This window comes from Pinus tabuliformis, chromosome J, assembly GCF_031772625.1.
Source record: "Pinus tabuliformis cultivar Carrire ecotype Pingquan chromosome J, CPIR1, whole genome shotgun sequence".
In the NCBI taxonomy this organism is placed as follows: Eukaryota; Viridiplantae; Streptophyta; class Pinopsida; order Pinales; family Pinaceae; genus Pinus; species Pinus tabuliformis.
The window spans coordinates 887,963,730-887,982,410 of NC_142295.1; positions in this window are offsets into that span (position 1 = coordinate 887,963,730).

Genomic DNA, 18,681 nt, shown 5'->3' on the forward strand with positions numbered 1-18,681 from the left:
CTTTTTACACTTTCACCCATGAATTAAGTGCCAAAATGTCTGAAGAGACAAAGAAGATAAGAAGGTACCTTACAAAGAGTCGAGGTGTTTTAAGCCTTGATAAAGGCCACATTCCTCAGTCACAAGTCAAAGGTTTGGAATATATTAATGAGAGTGAATACAAGGCTTTGAACTCTACTACATGAATACAGAGAAACACTTCTTTAGTCCACTTTGTGACTTGTTATCGAGATAAAGCGTAGGTGTATAATGTATTCATGAAGACCGATCAATGTCAAGACAAATAAAACTGGTGTTCTTTGTACATTGTCTATGTTCTTCTAAACACATGCACACATGCAATAGCCAATTTGTTTTTGGTATTGTTGCATAAATTTTAGGTTTTTCCCACCCGTACCTTACATGAGGAACTGATCACAAACCAAATATAAATGTCATTTTCTGCTAAATTTATTCATTTAGCCCAACCTATCCATTTAGCTCCTCTGGTAAAATTCATGCATCTTCCAGAGCTTTCTGAATTCACATTGAAAATCCAAGTCCATCAGAGTGTGGATAGGTCATGTGGAAAACATCAGAAGTGACATCCCCACCAAGGTACACAACTACTATGTGAGCTCCTCCCTTTATTACATGTTCAAGACTTTCCATAACGTAGTTTTCGAGAAAAGACCATGTTCTTATAGTGTGAATTGTTCAAAGTATGAACTGATATTTTAAATATCATTTGTATCTAAATCAAACCCAATTTTTCCATAACAAATGACATTTGAAAAATTTATTTCATAAAATGGGCTATGCCATGTAGATAGTCCCTTGAAACTGAAATCATTGGTAAAATTTTTATCCTAACAGGCTAGATCATTCAGATTAGTCAGTGGGATCAATGACCAGGGTAGTAGTTCATTGTAAATTTGAGCCTACACTATCATTAATATTTATTATCTTATGCTCTATGAAAATAGTAACATAGAAGAAAAATACATGCTTTTTGAGTTCATTGGTCTATACCCGTGACTTAGCAAATGCCAACAATTCTGATGGATTTACTTGTGCACCCAAAGATAGTTTAGAGATGGCTTACAATGTTCTTTCTGATTTGTATAAACAATCTTTATATTTATATACAATATTTATATATTCTTGATTGTTGACTACTGCCATCTAAGACATATAAACAAAATTCTGGCTAGTTTTCCTGAGGTTGGTAGATTGCATTGCAATATTTACATAACATTCCCATTTACATTGGAAATATAGAATGCATAAACTATTGCAATCCTATACTATGACATAATTTTTTCCTCTACTTGCTCCACAAATTTGACCATTTCAGTTGTGTAAGGAAACTTCAGTGGGTCATTTAATTTTATGTCAATACACTTGTATAATCATAGTAGCATGTACTGATGCATTGACTACTAATAGCCAACATTTTACTATTGATTAGGAAACTTCTGAGTCCATTTCCAAAGAGCATATGATGTGGCACTTCACTCTCCATATGCCATGGGATTATGGAAATATTCCTTTTTTCGAGTGGTAATATTATACAACTAATCGAGGACACATGTATAAACTATTATTAGATATCATCCTATAGATCAAAATGACAAAAAGGATGGCAGGTGATGCCTTTTTGGGCAACAGGGTAACTAAAAGGTAGTCTATAGCCTGGTTCCTTATGTAGTGCCTTGCTTCACTATAATATTTCATGTTTCATCATTTTGAAAGACGAATTAGAATTTCGATAAGGAGATTCATCATTCAATAATAATTCATTCTTGTCCTCCATGCTTCTCTCCTTTGTTTTTTTATCTCTAATCACTTCCTTCCTAATTTGAGATAGTTTTTCTCTTAATTGTCTTAATTATACTTCTTGCTCTATCACCCTTATCATGAAATTGTGAAATTCACTTTTCACTTTTTTTGAGTTAGCTTCCACATTATTATTCCCTTCTCAAGGTTATTCTTACCAAGACATTGCAATTGCTTGTGATCAGAGGATAAATAATAAAAGTAGAATATGAGAAGGAATAAGGCACTTTTCACAACATGCATATTGTTCCATTTCTTCCAGTACAATAATCCACATGAATACAAAGAAACACTCCTTTAGTCCACTTTGTGCCTTGTTATCAAGGTAGAGCATAAGTGTATAATGTATTCGTGAAAACAGATCAATGTTAAGACAAACAAAGTCGGTGTTCTTTGTACATTTTCTCCATTATTTTGAACACATGCACACATGTAATACCCATATTTTTGTTGGTATTGTTTCAAAATTGCTAGGTGTTGCCTAGCCCTACCTTGCATGAGGAACTGATAACAAACATTTATAAATGTTAATTGTCTGCTAAATTTATCATGCAACCCAAACTATACATTTATCTTTGGTAAAATTCCATTCATTTTAATACTAGAAGTATCCTTAAAACCTTCTTTATAGCATTAATCTCTACTAGATATCCTATTTGGGTTGAGGTTGCATGCAGGGAAAATTTTAAGAACCTCCCTAAATTTATATGTATAATAAATGGGTGAATCCCCATGATACATAGGAAAAATGGGAGGCAATTTTATCAATAATATAATATGTATATATAAATTTTTTAGCGAATCTCTCACTAGATTATATTATATTTTAAAGTCATGGTGAACCTTTCATTGAATTACAAAATCTTGTAAGATCTTGGAAAATATTTCATTGAATAATAAAACATTGTGAAGTCTTGGCGAATGTTTTGTTAGAGTATGAAACCATATATGATAATAGGAAAGTGTATTCATTAAACTGTAATATACGAACATACATGTTTGGAAAAAAGAAACATAATTTTCTCTTCCTACAAACAATGTTGCAAGTTTCAGTGGTCGTGTTTGTCAAGGTTCTTATTTTACACTCTTTCATATCCTTCTATTAGTTTTGATAATATTCAACAACAATTTTCTTGTAGGTGTTGATCTTGAAAAGTATTTCTATCAAGGTAGGGGAGATTAATCTTTTCTCTACCACTTTTGTCAAGCTATCAAATTTCTTCCTTATTCCATAGACTCCAACTGTGAGATAAAAAAAACACATCAAGTTTGTTTACCCTAACCTCCAATATGTAGCAAGCCCCAAATATATAATATAAGAACGTAGTAGGTATCCCAAAGGCCTGAAGGGGATCTAATGGAAATAAGTGATGCCTTCCAATCAATATATAAGTATATACATGTATATTTATTATTATTTTAATTGGAAATATTCAATTAAATAACGAAATTTAATTATGTCTCTCCCAATATAAATTGCTTATTAGCATAATTCACTACCTTCATAGGTTTTTCATTTTTTAACAGCGTTGTAACATGTGGATTAATTTCCTTTTTGGTGCACAATCTCTTCCTTTTAGGACAATATGTTGCAGTGGCCCAACCCCTATAGGTCATTACGACAAGCTAAGGATAACGGAGAAGATGAAAGGTCGTACAAACCAGCATATTTTTCAAATAACTAATCGAACATTAGTGCCTTAACCTTTTCATGAAGATATCATATTGAGAAAGTTTGAAAAATGGTGGGAAATATAGGCAGCGACTATCTCTCTTCTGCGAGGGTGATGTGGAAAGAGTGATAAGATTTCACTGTTTTGAATTTTTTTTATTAAATCAAAAAAAGAAATATTAATGGAGATATTGGTATTTTTTACTAAATTTTGTGAAGTGACTAAATGTAGCTTTAATCATTCACCTTAAGATGTTTTTTACAATATAATTTCCTAAGTCTATTTAATATCTTCATTATGATAAAAACCAACCTATATCAATCTTAACTGCACATCTACCACTCTTAGAGGGATGAAATCTATTTATCCCTCTGTACACTTGGTAGACACGGAATTAAGATGGATCGAAGCTGATAGAATTTCCCCTTTAAATAGTTTATGCTCACATGAATACCATGGTATTACCATTTATCATAAACCTAGAGCATAAAAACTACAATTAGTAATTTATAAAAATTAATAAAATTAATAATTGATTTTTATTTTATTTTTTATTTTAACCAAGTTAAAATGTTTAAGTGATATTAAACTACAAGATCCATTTTTACTCTTGAACTACCAATCCCCGAGGGATCAAATATTTTTTCACTCTATGCTAGTTTGCATATCAGGATATTTGATCCCTCTCGGCGCTTAGTAGATCCATAGTAAAGATGGATCTATGCTGGTTTAATTCGCCCCTTTACAAAGGCTACATTCCACATGAATAACATGGGTCAATACCATGTGCCACCTTTACTTTTATTAATACTAATATTAGGATTAATAATGTTTTTTTGCATGGTATTAATAATAATTTGGCCCATAGGCTTCACCTAAATATAACACATTTTTTAAGTGTCCTTAAATATAAGGTGACTTATGGACTAAATATAAATAAATGTTTGATTTATTTATGATACCTCTAGTTTATTTATATTTTTATTAATTTACCATACCTCTTTTATAAATATGGTGTTTGGCCCACATGATTCACTTAAATAAAACCTCCTTTTTGAGCCTTCTTAAATAGAAAGAGGTTATGGACTAAATATAAAAAGAGATTTTATTTATTTACCATACCTCAGTTTATTTATATTTTTATTTATTTACACCCTTGCCTGTTCGTAAATATAAGGTGACTTATGGAGTAAATATAAAAAAATATTTTATTTATTTACCATACCTCTCATTTATTTATATTTTTATTAATTTACCATACCTCTTTTATAAATATGGTATTTGGCCCATAGGATTCTCTTGAATAAAACCTCTTTTTTGAGCCTTCTTAAATAGAAAGAGGGTTATGGACTAAATATAAAAGTAGGTTTTATTTATTTACCATACCTCTAGTTTATTTATATTTATATTTATTTACCATACCTTTGGGGTAAGTATAAAAAGAGGTTTTATTTATTTACCATACCTCCACTTTATTTATATTTATATTTATTGGGACCAAATACAACCTCTCAAACCACCTCCCAAACCAGAGAATGAGCGATTGCAAACGAATTCAACATTGCAAAATAGAGAATCGGGTAATTGTAATGGAATATAACCTCCCAAACCAAACGAATCAGGTCAAATGAGTCTTTTCATAGTTTATCCGCCCTTTTTTTGGCTAAAATGTAAAAAATATTTTTTTTATAAATAAAAGTTGGGCTAAGTACACGAAATGGGTGTCTTATAAAAATTTCACCCCTATAAAATGAAAAACCCCTTAAATTTCGCCCTTACGGTAAAATTCGCCCCTAAAATTTACGATTGTTGCATGTGCATTGATATAGTTGACCTACATTGTTATTGAGGATATGATAATTGGTAATTAAGAATTTATAAGTTTCAATAAAATATCAAAATTGTAGTCATTCTACAATGTTGATAATCCTTTATTAAAAAATCAAAAGAACTGACCTCCTCTCGTAAAATTCCTACATTTTCCAGTGCTTTCCAAATGCACATTGAAACTCCAAGTCCATCAAAGTGCAGATCTATAATGTGGAAAGCATCACAAGAAAAAAATCAACTTACATTGGGCTTTTGATTAAATTCTCAAGAATTGGAGGGATCATGGCTTTAAATCTCGACCTAGTTTTTGAAATCTTAAACTAGGTGGATGGCAAAACAATTTCCAATGCAGAGTGTGCGTCCTATGTATTTTATGCTCTGCAACAAAAGTAGAGCACAGTTGGGAGGAACTATGCTTCTTACTATGGCCTTCCACTGGAAATTAAACCCGCTGTCTATAAACAGAACCATTGGAAAGAAATTTGTGTATAACTCCTACTTGTTGGAGAGGGCTTTGGATTAGGTTTTGGATTTTGAGGTAGATCAAGAGTTGGAGTAGGGGATCCTGAACGTGATCCAGGCTTAGGAATAAAAACTACAAGAGGCAACCATTAAAACGCCACCAACAACATCATCACTGAAACAAGCTAAAGACAAATTAATTACATCATATAAGAAAAGGCTACTTGGAAGACTCTGGTCATTTCCAACAATTCCCCCCTGAAGTGTGACCAAAAGTCCCACCATAGGGTTGCTATTGTAGGTTTTCTACACTCATAGTTCTCTCTTGCATCTACGGAATTAACATTTAATAAGGGTTACAAATATTTTTGTTTTCTTGATTCCTAAATAATGTAATTAAAATAATAATATTTTTTTTAATAATATCTCATTACCTATGTACTTATATGTTCCTTGCGTAGAGAAAAATATTGTTTGTTTATGTGTGATATGTCCTTATAAGTTATATGTTCCTTGCGTGGAGAAAAATATTGTTTGTTTATGTGTGATATGTACTTATAAGTTATATGTTCCTTGTATGCATAAAAATATTGTTTGTTTAAGTGTTATCTCAGATCATAATGTGGTATGCCTACACTACCAACTCCCCTTATATTTTTAATTCAATATCTTACAATAAGTGAAGCTTAATGGAACTCAAGTATGGAGGCTCTGAAACCCTAGAACGAGGGATCCGAATAATGGCGGCCATGGCAATCAGATCCAGCTCTGCGACAGCCCACATCAGTTGCAGGAAGTCTTCTTTCGTCCCCAGCGCATCGTCCCCAGCTCGATCTGAGTTAGTTGGATTGTGGCGCCTGGATTCTGCGTTTAACAAGGGTACTAGACATTGCTTATACGCCAAAGGAATGCACAAGCTGTAGGCAATGGCTGTCGCGAAGTTGCCACTATGATGGGCACAGGGAAGTGCTTGGTGACAACACTGTGGAGGAGACCTAGGGTATGGAGAATGCCCTCTGCGACCTCACGTCTCCTCACCAGCGTCAGAGGCATGGCAAAAACTGCAAGGGGCATAAAAAACCCAGATCTAAAGCGAAAAAACATAGATGATTCCTTGGGTGAGACTGATTTTCCCAAATCAGAGATCCTCATTGCAGATCTGCACTTGAGGAGGTCATTACCGACTAATGATCCATGCTTTTGGGGCTTTCCTTTGTCTAAAGGTGGGGTTTTTCCACAACAGGCAAAATGGGGCGCCATGAAGAAGATTCACGGAGCAATGGTAGACACAAGCCATGGGAGGAGGCCAGAGCAACATACAAGGCCTGATGCTAAGGATTACCTTGGACCAGTACATGAGGATCACCGGCGGGTAACACTGGTCCATAAACAAAACAACCCAGAACAACAGAGAGCTACAATGATTGCGTAGGAACAGGCAAACACCCCAACATTGGATCTTAAAGCATCTGCTCCTGGAAAAATTGAAGGTAAACATGGTACCCTCTTTATCAGATCTATGGAAGGGAACACAATATTCATCAAGATAGGGAGTTGGGAGGAGATAAAAACACTCAAACAGAGGATATAAAAAAGGATAGGTATCTCACCTTGCAAACAACTCCCGTTCTACACAGGAAAAGTATTGCAGGAGGAGCACAAACTAAAAGAATACAACATAGGCAACGACTCAACTATCTACCTTAACACAAGACTCCGTGGAGGTTACTCTGGCACAAGCTCAAAAGGACCTATTTCCTTCAAAGATGCAGTAAAAGGGAAGATGGAACCTTAAGCGCAAATAGAACAGTAAGCTACGACCCCTGGTGCCTACATCGTCAAATAGACAACTCAGAACCCTGCATTAACAATTGTTGTACCTGAGCTAAATGAAATACATGATGATTATTTATCTAAATCATTGATATGCAAGTTTAATGGGTTTTGGCCGAAACCAGAAGCCCTTCATCAATGGATTTACTCCATATGGATAGAAAACTATGATGTCCACCTGTGTTCAAAAGGATTTTTTATTGTCAAATTCGACACAGTAAATGACAAGGAATATGCATTGAACGAGAGACCATGGATCTCAAGCAATGCTGGCCTTTTTATCACATTTAGGTTCCTAGAATTCGACCCAAACACCATGGTGGTTTCCAAAATGCCAGTGTGGGTAAAGTTATACAACCTACCTCTGCACTGTTGGCACATCAAATTATTAGTAGCCATTGGCAACGCTTTGGGGAAATTCTTAAAAGTAGATGGTGAGTGCCTTTCCAAGGATATCTATACATTTTCCAGGATCTGTGTGGAGGTTGATCTCAGTCAAGGATTACCTTACCACATGATCTTACTCCACAACGAAAAGCAATGGGCCTAGCCACTTGATGATGAAAACACGGCCTTCAGATGCCACATGTGTCGTCAAATTGGTCATCTACAAAGCATGTGCCCACAAAACAAAAAAGACAGGAAAAGAAGACAACCACCAAAGCCGAAAGGATGGCAGTTTTCAGCCACATCAGTAGATGACGTAGAAGAGGAAAAAAACACAGAAACTACCACAAACAACATATTCCAGGAAGCAGAATATCCAGGAAATAATCCAGAACTCAACGAAAAAAGCACTCTACACAGCCCACAGAATGATAAAAATCAGATTTGGTCTGCAAAGTTCCAAAGAAAACCAATCCACAACAGCAAAGTGAGCAACTCATCCCAGGGCAAGAAATTGGTTGTAGCAAACGATCACACTCTACAGAAAGCTTAGATTCTGAAAAAGAAACCCCGGCTGCCACAAATGAAGCACAAATGTCTATTGTAACAACCACACCCAACAATGAAGGTTGGAGGAGAGTGCAAAAAATGAAAGGTAGGAAAGCATAAATAGACAGTAAATTATTTTTTTAGATCCTATTCCATCAGGACAAGTTTTGATAACGCATATGTTGTTTTAGCATCTACAACATGTAATTTTACTCAATATGAATAAAAAAATGATTTTTCAAAAAAATAAGTTTAATGTATTATTTTTTTTATAAAGTATTAGGTATTGTATTTCTAAATATTAATGTTTATTTAGATGGAAGAAAAAGTGGTTGGATGGAAGAAGGATTTTCTAGATAAATGTTGATAAAGAGTTATACAAGTGATATCTCAAATTAATTTTGGTGTGAAGTTAACATATTTCCTTTTTGATGAATTAAGATATTAGATGATAGTTTGTGATTATATCCAAAATAATAAACCTATTGAAAAAAATTCTATAATTTTTAAAATAACACTAAACCATTATGATTTTAATGAATTATTATAATTTTATATTTAAATTGATATAAATTAATGTCAAAATTTTTAATTCTTTATCATAAGAATGTGTTATTATTTAAAAGTAAAAAATATATCTTAAATTTTTTTAATTATTTAATTTAAATAAATATAATTTTAGAATTATATTTAAGAATTATATATATATATATATATATATAACTTTCGCAATAATATCTAGATCGATAGCACCATCTAACATGGTGATAATTAGTTACAACCAAAATTCTCCTGTTCTGAAAATCAGTTGGTTAAATTGTAACCATGATCGCCAACTATTCAGTTTCAGTCCGGATGCATAATAGCAATCCTGTTAATGACTGCAAAGGGGATAGAGATGGGCTTATAAGCTTAACTGAGCTCGGGAATGCCCTCTAACGATGGTCTCCATCCACCGCCGCTGCCTCTTCTTGTGGCACCATAATCTTCTTTAGTCACCTTCATCTGAAGCTGAAGCAACAGTAGTGATTTCTCTCCTGTACGACGAATCGAAAGAAAGGCTTCCAGTTCTCGTTTCGAGAGGACCATCTTAACCCTTATTGTACTGCTGCCATCCTGGGCAAACTTAACTGAAAATTCCTTTGGGCCATAAACTCTGCAGAGACCCTTCTGGATCCACGAGATAGCATACAGGTACCCCCATTAATGAATGCTAAATACGCAGAGAATTCATTGGCAGGTCCGCGAATGAGATCTCTAATAATCTATGGCTTCTTATGTTTCGCGGAAGCGTTAGAATAGGGTACCCCGAGAATGAGATTCGTGGAGAGGACAAGTATATGTGGTAGGGCAAAATGTTGGGCTTGATAGGGAGGGGTGTTCGGTGGCGGGTTCGGATCACAGGGTCCGCAATGTTCGCCATTTCTTGTGCTTCCGGTGTCTCCAGATATCCCATCACCATCATCCGCACGTCATGAGGACTGCTGTTGAAAAACCTTACCTTTAGGCTCAAATAAGCAAGGGCCCTCATCCTTCAAGGTTAGTAATAGATGTATATACAGAGCAACGACCAAACCAAAAGGGAGATAGTTGTCTATCCATGCTCATCCTCTGCGGAGACAAAGGTTGACAGCCAGCGAGGTGGTGGTAATCCTTCGTCCAAATCCTTGGAGTTGAGATTTGTAAACACCGGCAACTTAGAATAAGGTTTTCTTTATGGAAAAAATTACAACCGTTTAATTTGGTCTGAAATCTTGAACTACGTCATTTACTTTGCTTCTCATTAGAAATCGTGCTTAATTTCTCATTCAAAATTGTTTCAATTTTCAGAAATTTTATCTTAATTCTTGGTCTAGAATTTTGAATTTCTCATGTTATAGTTTTAGATTATTTGTCATTTCAAAGTTCTTGATAAAATTTCCAGGCGTGAATATTGATCTCTTTCTCATATAATTTTGTGATGTTTGCGAAGGTTAAGGGTTGGTGGTTGAATATGCGTACCGGCTCAGATTTTTTCTTAAACGCGTTTGTTTGTTTATATATATATGATTTAAAATTATGATAATAATATTTAATAAAAACTGAATATTTAATAAAAAATAAATATATTTTCAGTTTTAATAATTTTTTCTAAATATTTTATTTTTTATTTTTTCCATTTTAAAAATATTTATATATTTATTTTCATTTATCTAAATATAATGGAATAGTATTTGTTCATTTATCTAAACATAATGTTAAGAAGTTTTGGAAGAAAATTATATTTTGTAAAAATAAAGAAATTTATCTCATTGCTTTGAATTACAAGAATTAATATAACTATTTCTATCATTAATATAATTTTTTTTCTGTAACATTATTGTAACATTAGTATTATCCTTAATGTAATCTTGATCATGGTCAGTTTTAATCAATCTTATAAATCCTCATAAACTATGGTCAACTATTGTCAATGAATCCACCCCACCTACATTGGCTATATAACTAGCACAACTACATTTACTAATGTGGCTGATATACTTTCCACTTTTTATGATGCGCATCCAGCCAAAAAGGGAATTATTGTAAATAATAGACATAGGGTCATGCATTCCAAGTTAATTAGATATTCTCGAATAAAACTAGGAGAGTTTTAGGAATAAAGGAGTGGATATGGATAAGGATAGCTTTTCTATTTTAGAATAGGAAAAAGATGGAAAAAGACAAAAAGATGCTTTTCCATGTGTATGCATTGCATGAGCTTTAGTTGGGATTTTTATCATGCTAAGTTTAATAAATTAGGCATTGTGTGAGAAGGAAGAGGGGGAGGAGTGAGTGAGGAGTGAGAAGTTCTCCTTGGAAGCCTTCGGCAGTTTGTAAGAGGGCCATAGATTTGTATATCTGGCCAGGAGTATAACTGTTATGTAAATAATTGTTTCATGTGAATATAATTATGTTAAATTGAGTCCTGTATGAGCATTTTGATGTTAATCAAATTTAAGATATGGTTCTGGTTGCAGAGACCGATGTCATATGAATGGCGCACATATATGCATTTATATCATGTTGAATATATGCAGTCATATAATGTTGAATTAATCGTTGAAGAGATGTGGAATGCCGCTTTACAAAACGTTCTGCTCCGGACAGAGATATAGTGGCAAAGGGTGAACTCTGTATTTGATGGCGAACTATCATAAACCGTGACTTATGTCTCACTGAGCCGCCGTTTCAAAGGCCGAGAGGGTTCAACAATTAATTAAGGCGAATATATGGGAGCCTGTCGGTGGTAAGACCGGTGTCCATTTGGATTGAACGCGCCATGAATATATACGTAAATCGTTTTTCTTGAAGTGAACTATACAGAGGCCGGATATTTGTATAACAGTCGGCCATTATACCGCCGATCAGAAGAGGAGTGTCGTGGATGTGTGTGTAGAGCAGAAATGTTTATGTAGGCTTCGGTCGAGGTAAGGAAATTCGGTCGATATATATACATTGCGTGGCAATTATAACATGGAGTATATACAGCTGGCGTAAGGGTTGGGGAGCAGAAAACACAATTCCCATATCCATTTAACGATATATGTTCTGTATTGATGATTTGCTGACCGTTGTATGCTTATAATGATGGTTTGCTGTTAATATTAATAACATAATGTTATAATGGAAGCACTGTTATAAATGGTAGAATGCATTGAATGTCGCATATATAAGGATAGCGCTAGAGACTTGGAACAGTTCGAATGATCTTTTACATCGTGGGATAAGAGAGCGGTAGTACATGAATGGATGTGCATTGTCAGGGTTTCTTTTAATAGATTTATGGAGAGCACTGTATGAGTTTGATGCATTATGCATGCGCATGGCCATTCTTAATATGTGGGCAAGTCCAATTTTAATATGTTTCTTTTAAGAAATTCTTGAAGAGCTCGAGTTGCGTAGAAAGATCCTGGTAGTTGTGGCCTGGGAGAGGCCTGGGCTGCATCAAGTGGTATCAGAGCTAGAATGCTCAGCTGAAGATGTTTTTTGAAGTGTGTTTCTTTGAGGTGTGATGAATGGTTTTTAAATCTGATATGCAAACTCCACAGGTAAACAGGATTGCAGAAGAAGAAGGAGGACAAGATCATGCAAGATCTTAAGAGGTGAGATTATTTTTCTGACTTGAAATTTGTAATTGAAGTTTATGGTTGCAGAAAAGTGGCAGTGAACCTGAAGAATCCAATAAGGAATTGGATAAAGAGGACAACTGAAGTGTTCTCAGGAGAGAGAAGGAGATTGCAGAAGCCTAGAGGGAGCAAAGGTGTTGCTCAGGAGAAGGTTCCAGACAAAGGACCGTGCTTACCAAAAGACTAAGTGAGGGGAGCTTAGTGAGGTAAGATTGCAGCCAGGAGGACTAGCTGTTGCAGAGGCTTGTTGCAAAGGAGAATCAACAGAGGTTGAAGAAAGTTGCAGAGGAGAGAAGCCTGAAAGAGCAGTGGAGAATGCTCGAAAGGTTCCAGCAGAGGACCAATGATTACCAAAAGACCAGATCCGGAGGGAAGGATTGGTGAGGTAAATGGCAGCAAGAGAGCTTGCTGTGGCAGAGGCTTCATGCAACGCATAGGTAAGGAACTCAATGCGAAGGAGAAGATGACTACTGATAGTCATAGCAGAGGCTCAGGAAAAAGCCACGGTAGAGGACATAAGAAAGAGGATGCCAAGGTAAATGGCAAGAAGACAAGTCCAAAGGAAGTTGAAGTTGAAGAATACATCTGTGAACCAGAACAAGGAGAATTTCTGGGAGGTAGTGAAGATGAAGGCGTGAAAAATGAAACTTCAAGTAAGACCAAAGGGTCATATGGTTTTAAATCTGACAATTTGTGGATGTTTGCAGGTGAAAGACAAAGAAATGGGATGACTGCAGGAGTTCGAGAAAGAGAGATTGCAATAATGAAGTTACAATTGCAGGTAATGGAAGAATGGCTGCAAGAGCAGAAAGATCAAAATGGGAAATGGATCTTTCCACTGAGGGGAAAGAGAGTGGTTTGGCGACAGTTGCAGAGAAGGTTGAAGCAAATTATGATTGCCTTGTTGAAAAAGGGACTTAGAGTTCTTGCGCCAGAGTTGGAGGTTGAAAGAAAAATGTTGAAGGAAGTAGTCAAGACTGAAAAGTCTTGTGGTTTTAAAACTAATGAGCTGTGCATGTTTGCAGGTACAGAACAGGAAAATAAACAAGCTTTAGAGTTTGTACAAGAAGAGTTGGACCTGAAGGCTAAGGAGCTTCCCATGTATGTTGATGCAGAAAGAGAAGGACCAGCTGATGATTGGTCAACCACTAGTGGAGGTATAGAAAATCATGTGGAATTTCCAAGGTCTACTCCTAATGAAGTTGTTGAATTGTATAGGAAACTAGATCTCCAAAGAAGAGAGTTGGAGAGACAGAGGACTGATTGGATGGAGAAACAAGGGAAGAGACTCTTTATGAATGACAATCAGAAGGAAGGACTAGCTAACAGTCTCATGGTGAAGGCAAATCAGCATACTGATGTGCTGATTGGGATGGAACAGCATACTGAGATACTGGCAGAGGGAAGTAAGGCACTGATGCCTTGTGATTTTAATTTTAACATGTGTTTTGTGAATGCAGGAATTGTTGCTGGTGCTGAGAAACATTTGACTCAGCTGAACAGTCAAATGAAGGAAAAAGTTCTTTGTTCCAGAAGACAAGAGGGGGTGGATGATCGGGTGGCAGTAAGAAATGAGAAAGTCAGAACAGAGACGAGCATAGAAGCAAGAAATCAGCAGCTTGAAGATTTATTGGACAAGGAAATTGAATTCATCAGAAGAATCATGCTGAAAGTGTCTCAGAAAAAGACAGCAGCAAAGAAGAGAAGTAGCAGAAGCAGCAAGAGCAAAACAACAGAAGATTGCATGAGTACAACGAATGGAGCAAAACAGCATAAAGTGTGGAGACCTCGAGAAGAACAAACAGAAGCAGCGGCAAATGCAAAATTGCAGTACAAGATATGGGATCCAGGCAAACATGGAGCTGAACACATGATCAGGAGATCATGAAATTTTTCTACCTTGGGAGTATGATGCGGGAGCATCCAGCCAAAAAGGGAATTATTGTAAATAATAGACATAGGGTCATGCATTCCAAGTTAATTAGGTATTCTCGAATAAAACTAGGAGAGTTTTAGGAATAAAGGAGTGGATATGGATAAGGATAGCTTTTCTATTTTAGAATAGGAAAAAGATGGAAAAAGACAAAAAGATGTTTTTCCATGTGTATGCATTGCATGAGCTTTAGTTGGGATTTTTATCATGCTAAGTTTAATAAATTAGGCATTGTGTGAGAAGTAAGAGGGGGAGGAGTGAGTGAGGAGTGAGGAGTGAGTGAGGAGTGAGAAGTTCTCCTTGGAAGCTTTCGGCAGTTTGTAAGAGGGCCATAGATTTGTATATCTGGCCAGGAGTATAACTGTTATGTAAATAATTGTTTCATGTGAATATAATTATGTTAAATTGAGTCCTGTATGATTATTTTGATGTTAATCAAATTTAAGATATGGTTCTGGTTGCAGAGACCGAGGTCATATGAATGGCGCACATATATGCATTTATATCATGTTGAATATATGCAGTCATATAATGTTGAATTAATCGTTGAAGAGATGTGGAATGCCGCTTTACAAAACGTTCTGCTCCGGACAGAGATATAGTGGCAAAGGGTGAGCTCTGTATTTGATGGCGAACTATCATAAACCGTGACTTATGTCTCACTGAGCCGTCGTTTCAAAGGCCGAGAGGGTTCAACAATTAATTAAGGCGAATATATGGGAGCCTGTCGGTGGTAAGACCGGTGTCCATTTGGATTGAGCGCGCCATGAATATATACGTAAATCGTTTTTCTTGAAGTGAACTATACAGAGGCCGGATATTTGTATAACAGTCGGCCATTATACCGCCGATCAGAAGAGGAGTGTCGTGGATGTGTGTGTAGAGCAGAAATGTTTATGTAGGCTTCGGTCGAGGTAAGGAAATTCGGTCTATATATATACATTGCGTGGCAATTATAACATGGAGTATATACAGCTGGCGTAAGGGTTGGGGAGCAGAAAACACAATTCCCATATCCATTTAACGATATATGTTCTGTATTGATGATTTGCTGACCGTTGTATGCTTATAATGATGGTTTGCTGTTAATATTAATAGCATAATGTTATAATGGAAGCGCTGTTATAAATGGTAGAATGCATTGAATGTCGCATATATAAGGATAGCGCTAGAGACTTGGAACAGTTCGAATGATCTTTTACATCGTGGGATAAGAGAGCGGTAGTACATGAATGGATGTGCATTGCCAGGGTTTCTTTTAATAGATTTATGGAGAGCACTGTATGAGTTTGATGCATTATGCATGCGCATGGCCATTCTTAATATGTGCGCAAGTCCAATTTTAATATGTTTCTTTTAAGAAATTCTTGAAGAGCTCGAGTTGGGTAGAAAGATCCTGGTAGTTGTGGCCTGGGAGAGGCCTGGGCTAGGCCTGGGCTGCATCATTTTATATAATAAAACTCTAACCACACATATTTGTAGTCCAAACTAAACCATAATAAACCGTGGAAATGTAAATGGTTAAAATGTACTTTAAACCCCTTATTTTATATATATATTAATATATTAATGTAATTAAATATATTATATGATATAAAATATTAATGTAAATTTTAATTTGTAATAGTAAAATTGGGCCCAAAAAAAACATGCTGACCAATCCTTAGGTATTTAAGTAATTAAAAGTTCAACCTCCAAACAAATGATTTTTGTTTTAATTACACTATACACTAACGACATAAACCTGTTTGATATTGAAGTATCAAATAATCTCTTTTACACGTGATGTATTTTATGCCATTGAATATTTTACTTTAAAAGCTCCTTATGAGTTCAAATTAACTATAAAATAATGAGATCACTCCAGCTAGAAATCCGAAGACGGGACAATTTAAGTTAGAATTATGAATTATATTAGAAAGTAAAACACGGCCAAAACCGAGAGGAGCATGGAACTGGCATGGCCAGCTACAAATTTGTCAATACAAGCTTCACAAGTTACAATCTCTCTTCCTGACAGGCAACGCAATTATTATAAAAAATCGATACATGATAAGTACAACCAACATTTGTCCGAAACATTATCAGCCATCAGTTTTATTTTACTCTCTGCATTCTAAAAAATATACTCTTTAAATTAATTGAATTCAACCTTATCAATACATATCTAGATCTCACCATCTAACATGGTGATAATTAGTTACAACCAAAATTCTCCAGTTCTCAAATTCGATTAGGTTAAGGTGTAACCAAGATTACCGAATATTCAGCTTCAGTCCGTATGCAAAACAGCTGTTAATAACTACATAGGTAGACGGAGATAGGCTTATGAGCTTAATTGAGCTCTGGAATGCCCTCTAACGATGGTCTCCATCCACGGCCGCTGCGTCTTCTTGTGGCACCATAATCTTCTTTAGCCACCTTAGAATGAAGTTGAAGCAACAGCGATTTCTCCCCTATCCGACGATCCGAAAGAAAGGCTTCCAGTTCTCGTTTCGAGATTACCATCTTAACCCTCATAGTACCGCTGCCATCCTGGACACATGTCACTGAAAATTCCTGCGGGTCTATAAACTCTGAAGCGACCCTTCCGGATCTACGAGTTGGCATGCAGTTACCCATTAATAAATGCTAAATACACACAGAATTCCTTGGCAGGACCGCGAATGAAATCTCTAATAATCTATGGCTTCTTATGTTTAGCAGAAGCTATAGAGTAGGGTACCCCGAGAATGAGATTTGTGAGGAGAGGACGAGTATATAAGGTGGGTGAAAATGTGGGGATAAGAGGTTCGGTGGCAGGTTCGTATCAAAGGGTCCGCAATGTCCGCCATTTGATGTGCGTACGGTGTCTCCGGATTTCGCGTCACCATCATGCGCACGTCATGCGGACTGCTGTTGAAAAACCTTACCCTGAGGCTCAACCAACCGGAGTTCCATATCCTTCAGGATTAATAATAAATGTACATACAGAGAAACGACCAAAACCTTACCTTGAGGTTCAACAAAGCGAAGGTCCTCATCCTTCAATGCTAATAATAAATGTATATAGAGAGCGACAACCGAACAAAAAGGGAGATAGTGGTCTATCCATCCCATCCTATGTGGAGACAAAGGTTGTCAGCCAGCGAGATGATGGTAATCCTTGGTCGGAATCCTTGGAGTTGAAATTTGTAAACACCGGTAACATGGACCAAGTTTTTCTTTATGGAAAAAACTAGAACTGTTCATAAATTTGGTCTGAAATCATGAATTATGCCATTCACTTTGCTTGTCATTCCAAATCGTGCTTAATTTCTCATTCCAATTTTCAGAAATTTGATCTGAAATCTTGGTCTACAATTTTGATGTCATCAGTTATGGTTTGAAATCATTTGTCATTTCAAGCTTCTTGATAAATTTTTCTGGAGTGAATATTGTTCACTTTCTCATATAATTTTGAGACGTTTGCGAAGGTTAAGGATTGATTTGCCCATTTCGTATAGGTTTAACATTTTCTGATCTTCATGTTGTAAGGGAGTATGTGTATTTGCGAAATTTTTCATAAAATGCGTTTGAATATATATATATATAAAATAACGAAATCATCTTATCAACCAATCAGGGTGATGAAAAGCAACAACCTATCGTGCAATTACGATATTGACACGATGATAGCTTGTCACACCTCCATCAACAATAATAATTAATTGCAACCTTCGTAACTACATTGGAAGTATTCGCTCTCTTGATATGCACCCATGTTAGTAACACATCCAACATCAGTATATAACCTAATCTGCTTCATTAGAAAAGCGAACGCAGAAAGCAACGGGCAGCCAAATCTGGATCTCTCTGCATATTGTTGTTTCATCAAAACTAGAAACATGCGATGGGAATACACAGAGAGTTTAACACTGAACCTGAAACTTTATAGTGTCAACGTCATAATGCATAATGTTAATATTCTTTCAAAACATTTACCGAGTGGTTTAAAGTGTTAAAACTAGCAATTGTACCATAGGTTGCAAAGGAAACATCATAAAGCGGTAACATAGGAAACAATAGT